This window comes from Macaca nemestrina, chromosome 12 (assembly GCF_043159975.1).
Source record: "Macaca nemestrina isolate mMacNem1 chromosome 12, mMacNem.hap1, whole genome shotgun sequence".
In the NCBI taxonomy this organism is placed as follows: Eukaryota; Metazoa; Chordata; class Mammalia; order Primates; family Cercopithecidae; genus Macaca; species Macaca nemestrina.
In genome coordinates, this window is record NC_092136.1 from 133,288,039 (window position 1) to 133,297,619 (window position 9,581).

The window sequence follows — 9,581 nt, forward strand, 5'->3', positions numbered from 1 at the left end:
GTTCAGTGTTGGTAACAAGGCCAACCAGATAGCCTAAAAAGCCTCTGCCCATAAAATCTAGAATGCTGGATGGGATGTGGCAAGCGTGCCTCTGAATGCATAGCTGAGTTTATAACTTCTTTAGCCAAAAGCGAAGAAAGAATTGGAAACCAGAGTCCTAAGCATGGGTTGATGCTCCAGTTGATCTGACAGAGAGAGAGGTAGGCGAGAGGGGAAGGGTCCAATCTCTAAGAAAAGAGCAGGGACTTGGCCTCTGGGGAGAGGTGTCAAACACACAGGCCCGTGTAAGACAAAACTGTCAGTCCTGACAGAAAGCCAGGTCCTTCAAGGGACCACCCCTCAGGGAAATGACCGACACATGGAGACAGGGATGCTCATTTGTCTTAATCTGAGGTCCATGTGATTTTAGACCTTCTCTTGTCTCTCAATGAAATCTTGCCATTTAACTGATAAAGATTTTGCCCATTGTTTTCTCTTGTTCTGTTGTTGTCGTCACTATTATAAAGGTGCCTTTTAAAACACGTTGTTTTGTTGCTGGTATAAAGAACTTCCACCTTGGGTTCAGCAATCTTGCTTGGTTCTCTTACTATTTCCAATGGTTTGTCCATAGAGTCTCACAGATTTTCTGTATATATATATTCATATTACTTGAAGATAATCAATGTTTTGTTTTGCTTTCTTTTAACCTTTTATGGATTTACTTTTTAACCACATCAGTTGGATTTTCAGCCCAATATTTCATGGTGGCACTGGTGCCATTTCTTTTCTTATTCTGGGCTTCAGAAGGACTGCTGCTCACGATTCCCCACAAATCATGACAGCTTCTGTAGGCTTCCGCAGACACCCCGCTCTGCATCAGCACATTCAAGCTCAGCCTCGGCCTCCCGAGGACAGCTGTGCTGAGCTGCTCATCCATGCTGGGACCCTCTCACCAACCATCCTTTATCTCCCTGGTGAATGGAGCGTCGTCCAGCCCAATCAAAAAGCACAGGCAGCCGGTGGGTCTTCTGGTATTCTAGAGTGGATCCATTCTAGCCCATTTCCCTAAGCCTTTGGATCCCTTTAGCCATGATCTGCAAGGGAGTTCTGACACATCTGTTTCATTTCATGTGGGCCATCACTCTCAGCAAGCCTCTAGGAACCACTCAGCAGCCATAACGATTGCCTTATGGGGCCCTAGCAAGATTATTAAAACCCGTATCACTGGTGGGTGCCCCCATCTTAACAAACTCTCCCCTGAAGGGCTTTCCAGTCTGCCCCCCTTGGCCCAGCACCCTCAGGATTCACCCCCACACACACTAGTCAGATCCTTCAGCTCACTGAAGAAATCCCTCTCCTCTCTTAGCAGACCCAACGCTTGCCTAGGGGGATATGCTGAGCCTTGACTCTCTTATTGGTCTAAGTGATAAGAAGGGACAAATGGGGCATCTGTGGATGGGAAAGCTGCTGAGGAAGTCACGAACTTCTTGTAGAATACCTGCTTCATTTGAAGCAGCTGCGTGTTCTTCAAGCAAGAAGGGGTTTCTGTCTTCCAGAAAGGGGGAAAGGCCATTTTGGCAGAACCAGAGGTTTTGGGGAATCTGGAGGCTCAAAGTCTTCCAACACATTTCTCTCTGTTCCCATCCCAGACGGTGGGCCTCAGTCCTTCCCTATTACACCCTGACTTTGGTATATGAGACTCATCTGGCCTGAGATTCAGCCTGCTCCAGAATTCTGCTTCTCTAACAATTAAGCCTGGGTCTGGTCTTCAGCTTGTTCTGCCCTCCTGCTGCATACGGGAGTCTCTTTAAGGCCACCAAGGAGGCACGCTGACTCTTCTTTGCTTTAAATTAGAGATTGGCTGCCCTTGGTGCTGCCTTTCCTCTCTTCAAAGCCTCAAGGGCATTCGGCCACTCCATCCCACTGTTCCTATCAGTAGTCTTTCTTCAGAACCTCTCAAATATAAGATGGTCTATGAACCAGTATATCCCTTTTGCCTGTGCCTTGCCTCAGTTCTAATAGGTGACAGTCTTAGCAACTGCACTGCTAACACATACCAGCAACTGCTAATACTCTACCTGCCGCGATGATGGGGTCCTTTTGCCAGCCAGTGGTGAGTGACCTAATTCCTGAGTTCCAACCTTAGAGTCCCCTGGCATCCAGTCTTAGAATGGGTTCTCTAGGTGCAAAGCCTAAGCCAGGCAATGGGGTGGGGGGTATTTTATTGTGGAAATATCCAAGAAAAAAATTAAAGAAGGAAAGCGAGACAGGATTGGGGAAAGAAGTGATGAAGGATGTCATATCAGGTGAACTCTAGCCGTGGCCTGATCCTGGAGAGCACACAGAGACGCCCCGTCTTTAAGGCAAGCAGGCGCCCTCTTTAAGGCAAGCAGGTGGCCTTTTGTATCCCTGTGCCAGCCATTGGCTGAGGGTCACTCCTGGCAGAGGAGCTTGTCATTTCTTGGGCAGGGGGGCTATGTCAGTCAAGGGCACCTCTCCAGGGATGAGCAGGGTGGGAGGCACCTGTGAGCCATGGGCCACCAACATGCAAAGCAGCCAGGGGATGGGCACACCCATCCCGTAGAGGGGAACTGGATAGGACAGTTTGGCACCCACAGTGCTCCTGAGCCCTAGAGCTATTATGTCCTGGGAAACTTCCACTCAGCCATCAGCACATGCCCCTGTGCCATCAGAATTTCCCCTCTGCCTTCTAGCCCAAGATTTGTCAATAGTCACTGTCTCCACTTTCTCATCAACCCACTCCCATGGGGCTTCTGTCCCCACCGTGCCACTGAGGCCGCTTTGTCACACCATTAATTACCTACCTCTACGCCACACTCAGCGGCTTGTGTGCACCCGTTCTCTTCTCTGTCTACCCTCCCCTTCTAGGATTTAAATACCACCTCTCCGAGGACAATTCCCTAACCTGTATCTACACTGATAGGGTCCCTCTGGAATCTCAGGCCCACACGTCTAGTGGCATCTGACCCAACACCTCCAATGGGAAGTTTAATGACCCTTTCAGACCTTACAACTCTTGACATCTGTCCCCTTTCATACCTCCTCCTCCCTCAGTCCTCTTTCTCAGTTGCTCAGGTTAAAAGCCGGGGTCATTCTTGATTCCTCTCTTTTCTTCACTCTCGTGGCAAGCCTTTCAGCAAGGCTGTCGCCCCTCCCTCCCACACAGATCCAAACTGGCCTCCCCTCTGCCTCTGCTGTGGCTGTCCTGGTCTAAACACTTATCTGGGACTGTGGATGGCACTGTCATTTCTCTGTTCCCTCTGCTCTCACCCTCCTATAGTCCACTCTACCAGCTGTCAGAGGGGTATTTCTAATAAATAAATCAGATCAAGGCTTTGCCCAGCTTAAAACTCTCCAGTGACTTCCCAGCACCCGAAGAATGCAATCTAACCCTCCCTCCGCTTTACAGAGCCCTGGTTTGTCACTCATCCTTCTCTTCCGCCGCTGTCTCCTTCCCTTCCCACTCACGGCTCACTCTGTTGCTCAAACAGACCAAATCCACTTCTACCTTCAGGTCTTCAGAAACAGCACTTCTGCCTGGAAAGCTCTTCTCTGCTGAGCTGTGTCCGACTGGCCCCTTCTCAGCAACGTGAGGCTTAAATGTGACTTTGAAGCCATCTTCCCTAGCTACCCAACCGAAAGCAGCCCTCCCGTCACTCCACACAATCCTACGCAGTTCTCTGCGTAATGCCCATGACACTTTCACAGTGACTGGGTTGTTGATTGACTGGGTGACTGGCTGGAGCCCTACATCAGAACGTAGGCTGTGGGAAAGCCGGGCCTCTCTGCCGGGTCCAGGCCTTTCCTCTCCTCACACTGCTCCTTGGGCCTCTCTGCTGGGTCCAGGCTGCTTCCCCCTCCTCACACTGCTCGCCCCTCCTCACGCTGCTCCTCGGGCCTCTCTGCCGGGTCCAGGCCGTTTCCCCTCCTCACGCTGCTCCTCGGGCCTCTCTGCCGGGTCCAAGCCATTTCCCCTCCTCACACTACTCCTCAGGCCTATCTGCTGGGTCCAGGCCGTTTCCCCTCCTCACACTGCTCCCCCCTCCTCACACTGCTCGCCCCTCCTCACACTGCTCGCCCCTCCTCACGCTGCTCCTCGGGCCTCTCTGCCGGGTCCAGGCCGTTTCCCCTCCTCACGCTGCTCCCCCCTCCTCACACTGCTCCCCGGGCCTCTCTGCCGGGTCCAGGCTGTTTCCCCTCCTCACGCTGCTCCTCGGGCCTCTCTGCCGGGTCCAGGCTGTTTCCCCTCCTCACGCTGCTCCCCCCTCCTCACACTGCTCCTCGGGCCTCTCTGCCCGGTCCAGGCTGTTTCCTGTCCTCACGCTGCTCCTCTGGCCTCTCTGCTGGGTCCAGGCTGTTTCCCCTCCTCACGCTGCTCAGGCCTCTCTGCTGGGTCCAGGCCGTTTCCCCCTCCTCACACGGCTCCTCTGAGACAGGCGCCTTTTGGGTTGGCCACTCCCCTCTCGCTGCTGACATCCCCCATCCTCAAGATGCTCTCATTTGCTGAAAATATTAGCGCCTGCCCCATCTTCCCCTCTTTCCAAGTCAGGTCATTCTTACCAGGAATGGACCCTCCCTGCAGGGAATCTGCCCATTGCCCTGGGCTCTTCGTTCTCTGAGCATGTCTTCAGTGAACTTCTCTACCCCACCTGAGCCAACCACTTTCAGTCACACCATGGGCCTCTTCCCGTAAGTTATAAGCACCTCATTACCAGATGCTCTTCCCGTAAGTTATAAGCACCAGGATCTGCCTGCAAGCCCCTGTTCTTCAAGCAGAGAAACCCAACACTGACTGCAACACAAAAGCCAGTCATCAAGTCTCGGATCCATTGGATCCATCACTGTATTTGTATTTGTGCATCTCATCCTGTGTCGTGTGCTCACCAACCTTGGATTCCATGGTTTCTCGTATTATTTCACCCTCTCCCTCGACTACCTTGTCCCACTCTCTCCATCATACTTTCCTAGAAAATCCACGACTCGGGATAAACCACCGCACATTCATAATCACCAGCCTCATACTGACTCTGCACAGCCAGTGATCCTCAGCGCTTCCCCAGCAGGCTTGCTTCTCTGCAGGTTTGCTCTGCCACCCCCAAGGCACCTCTGCCTTCCCCTGATACCCTGCTTCTCACTTCCTAAGAAATGCAGGCTACGGCGAGAGCGCCCTCCTGGCCCCTGGCTGCCCAGCACCTTCCCCTGCAGGCCAGTCCTGCTCCTCCCTGCTCTCTACCAAGGACCTTGTTCCTTTCCTGAGTGCCTTTCCCTCTGGTATCTTTGGTCTCTTCTGTTGGATCATTCCAGAAGCATGGAAGCATGCTTTAATCCCTTCCAGCTAAAACTCAGGCAATGCCCACCTGTGACCACACTCTGCTAGCTGCCATCCCCTTTCTCTCCCCTGTTGCGATGTGGTATATGAACTGTCTTCTGGTGCTTTGACATCTGAGGCCTTGCTGACCCTGGAGGGACTGCCCCTTCCAGGATTAGCCAATTCCTAGAGACATTAACTCACCCCAAAATGCCCTTTTAAATACAAACCCACCCAATCCAGAGCCCACATCCCACAACCTCCTGCGAGGTCTCCTGCCCTAATCACCCAGGGCCAGGCAGTAGACACCTAGGGTACCAGTGCCCCAGAGCCCGCTACCACTATTGAAGCTAGACAATCCTGAGCCCACTCACCCTGCTTCGCCCATTCCTTCCTAGGGAGACCACAGTGAAGACCCCCACCCACAGCTCCCGGGTCCTCTGTCTCCCGGCCGACTCCGGTGCTTCCCCAAGTGGCCCCGTGGTGTGGCGTGGTGTGCTGCTTCCTCTCAGGAACTGTAACAAACTGTCTTTCAGTGACAATTGCCTTCTGATGTGTGGGCCTTGCTATGCCTCAGATACCCTGTTAATACACTGTAGTTTAAAGCACGTGGTGTCTGAAGTGTTGTCTGCATAACAGTCCCCAGTGGCTCTGTCCCCACTCAGTGAGCTCCCCACTGGCCACTGCTCCCATCACACCACTGAAGGTGCTCTCCCAAGGGTACCAACGACCTCCAAATTAAATAATGCCAAATATCATAGGCATTTTTCTGACCAGTCATTCGTTCTGTCCATAAACATTAAGTCTCTCTTTTGTGGTAGGCATTCAGGCTCCAACAGCAAACAGGACTGATGGGGGCTCCACTGCCAAGGGGCTTCCACACTAGTGAGGCAGACACACAAGGAGCCAGTGAAACGAAGCGCAGTGAAAGGCTTTATTGAGGTCAAGGAGCTGCCGCTGCGAAGGCCCACAACCATGATAGGATGAAGGGGCCTCAGGTGTGAAGGGATACTTCCTGTTGCCATTTGACGATTAAGGCCCCAAACTGAGGACACACAGGAGCTAAGCACCCTACCCTGTCACGCAGCGCTGGTTACCTCCAGCACAGCTGAACAAGAGGCGGCACAGCTGGCTCTAGCAGCACACCAGGATGGCGGCAGGAAGGAGATGAAAGGGAAGGTTGAAGTCCAGTCACTGGCCTTCTGAGGAGTGCCTGGAAGTGCTAAGAGGCGTTTCCCTCCGCCTCGTTATGTGAGTGGAAAGGGCGTGCTTCTCCCTCAAAACCAAGTGAGATAATGCTCCATAATAATCTGGCATAGAGAGGGGGCTGCCTGCAAGAAGGAGAAAGTGGCATTTCTCCTTGGAGGATGCCACCGCGCTGCAGACCCCTGCACTCAGCCTGTGCTGCCAAGGCAGTCCCCGAAGAGCTGGACAGGCACCCTGTGCGTCTGTGCAGACACGAAGAACGTGTGGTCTCCTGCCAAGAAAGGCTGGCTCCCTCCCCGCGGTAGCTGCCTCAGAAAGGCCAAGGGATTTCCCCAGGGTCCGCCCCCTGACCTTTTTTTTTTTTTTTTTTTTGAGACAGAGTCTCACTCTGTCGCCCAGGCTGGAGTGCAGTGGCTCCATCTCGGCTCACTGCAAGCTCCGCCTCCCGGGTTCACGCCATTCTGTTTCAGCCTCCCGAGTAGCTGGGACTACAGGCATCCGCCACCACGCCCGGCTAATTTTTTGTAATTTTTTTTTTCAGTAGAGATGAGATTTCACTGTGTTAGCCAGGATGGTCTCGATCTTCTGACCTCATGATCCACCCGCCTCGGCCTCCCAAAATGCTGGGATTACAGGCATGAGCCACCGCGCCCGGCCAGTCACCCCTTTCTTAATGGCACAGGCAGGACAAGGACTTTTTCCAGGGGTAGGGGATGAAGGCAAGCCACTGTGAATGCAGACAATTTCTCCACCAAGGCTGAGGAGCACAGGCAAAAGCAGCTTCTCGAAAGCAGTGATCAGTCTAGTATGGGAATTGCAGGGTGCTGCCCACCTCTCTCGACTGATAAACCAAGGCATCATGCAATTCTTCTTCAACACTAGGTTTGTAGACAGATGGCTCCTAGGCCCCTGACCACAGAGAAAAGGGTTCCATGGAAATGGGGAAAACAGCCCAAAAAGGGAGGCTGGGGGCACAGGAGACTGGCTGGTTTACCTACAGCACACCATCTGCATGATGATGTAGACCCCTGAGTACCCCAGGACCAGCCCAGTCTCTCCCCAAAACCTAACAGCAGAGCCTCGGCCCTGAAACCAGCATGGTCTCGAGGTGTACAAAGCCCAGAAAGTTTGCTGTCACCTGGTCTCCCCTAACCCTTTCTCTGGCACCATCATTCACCCAAACTTCCACTAACAAAAGTCCTGGCGTTGCTCAGCAGGGTTCCCAAGTGCTGTTTCCTAGACTCAAGGCGCTACATGACCTCACTTGGGGAACATGGGTGTCCTGGGACTGCGTCATGTTCACCTGAAAGGAGGCCTAAGGGAGAAAGTCCTGGGCCTCATTTTTATTTTCTACTTCCCGCTGCCTTAAAGCCTTTGAGAAGTGATGAGGGGAGGAAAGGACGAAGGGAGAGAGGGAGGCAGAGACTGGAAGCGAAGGAGAAGTGAAGGGCCGTCGATTGGCTCATTCATTGGTTCTGACCAAAAAAGAGATAAATCACTTTTTACCTATTTTACTAAACCTGTGAGGTTATCGTGAGCATCAAATGAAATAAAAATGAAAGGATTTCTTCAAGTACGGAGCACACGAATTTAGGCCCCATCTTAAAAAGAGGCGAAAGTCTCTTAAATTTAACAGAGACAGTCCTCCCGACCAAAATTATTTTTTTCTCGCTTTTTTTTAAATTTAGCTTTGCCAGAGAGCCTGCGAATGTTACAGAAGGACTGTGAGGTCAGCCAGCTGCTCCCATGGAACGCCGATGACATGCTGGGAGTGCAGTACTGCACTGCGCACAGCCTCGTGGATGAGCCGAGAGCCGGCTCTCACAGGATGGGGTTGGCAACTTTGGCCACGTTCACCTATGCATAAGAAAGAGACTGCAAGACACTCCGTGCATCTGCTTTTACACATTAAGACCAAATATAGAAGAGACATCAAAAAGATTTTCATCATCGCCTGCTAAGAGCAGGGGAGAGCAGAGGAAAGAGCGAATGGAAACTAGAGAGGAAAGAGAATAGAGGCAGATCACTGAGGAAGAGGAAAGCTGTGTGGACACAGGGCCCGTCTGGTGCAACGGCCCATCTCACAGCTGTTAGAGAATTTCACACGGCAGAGGTTTTTTCATGGATGGGCCTATTTCTGTCTGTTTGCTGGTTTGTTCATTTGGCTGTTTTCTTCTCTTCGTTGGCATAAAGAGGAGTATCATATTTTGGCATCCGATCTCTACCTAAATCCCAAATAAAATGAGAAGGCAGCCTAGTAGGTGTTGCTAGGGAACAAGGGGAGCATTGCCTACATCCAGCATGAGAAGGGGAGGACGAGGACAAGGACAGGTCAGGGCAGGAAGTCAAGTCCCCAAACTCAACCCTGGGGGAGACAGAGTGAGATGCTGAAGCCTGACCATCCCTCCCTCTCGGGGAAAAGAAAGGCAGAGACAGAGGGGCCATCACACCCCGACTCTTGCATGAGATTTTGCTGAGGGCCAGCAGGAGTTGCTGGCTGGGGGGTCATTTAGACAAAGATGGAGTCCAACCAAAAAATTACCTTAATCGCATAATTGAAGAGCCAGCGTGAAACGCCTACAAAGTAAGGGAGACATCTGTGTGCATTCACCAGACAAGCTACTCCCTTTTTGCCTTTGCTCCAGGGCTGCCTCCCCCCGAGGCCCTCTCTGAGCACTCTAAAATAGTGTTCTAAACCGCAGCCCTTCCCTCCTTCTGTACATCAGCAGCCCCTTACCCTGCTCCTTTTTTTTTTTTTTTTTGCCTTAGGTCATTTGATGTCATTTTCTCAGTGCAATAACAACTCATTCTCTCTCCCTACCACCAGAATAAAAGCCCTCCAGGAGCAGAAGCCTTGTCTGGTCTGTTCACTCGTGCACCCCAAGTAAATTGGACAGTGACTCACACACAGTACACCTCAGTACACGTGTGTCCAATGAACGAAAGACAGCCTCTTCATCTCCCAGCCGCAAATCCTTTCAGAATCATGTTGAGTCGTGAGTTTAAAGTGGGTTGATTAGGGAGACCTAGGGCCAGGGGTGAGACAACATCAGGAAGTACTCCCTAG

General features: G+C 52.1%; 1 protein-coding gene and 1 long non-coding RNA gene across 2 annotated transcripts in view; one reads left to right on the forward strand and one right to left on the reverse strand.

Moving 5' to 3' along the window:
- Positions 1–8,340, forward strand: part of LOC139357630 (uncharacterized) — a 29,605-nt gene extending 21,265 nt beyond the window's left edge. The window contains exon 3 of the long non-coding RNA XR_011611207.1: positions 8,203–8,340. This is a non-coding gene — a long non-coding RNA (uncharacterized lncRNA). The remainder of the gene's footprint in view (positions 1–8,202) is intronic.
- The window catches only part of LOC105476160 (immunoglobulin superfamily member 9B), a 65,957-nt gene continuing 60,433 nt past the window's right edge, over positions 4,058–9,581 (reverse strand). Inside the window, exons 20-22 of the transcript XR_011611202.1 lie at positions 9,420–9,577; positions 9,057–9,091; positions 4,058–8,739 (exon numbers count right to left, since the gene is read on the reverse strand). The gene's annotated coding sequence lies outside the window, so the exon portion shown is untranslated. The remainder of the gene's footprint in view (positions 8,740–9,056; positions 9,092–9,419; positions 9,578–9,581) is intronic.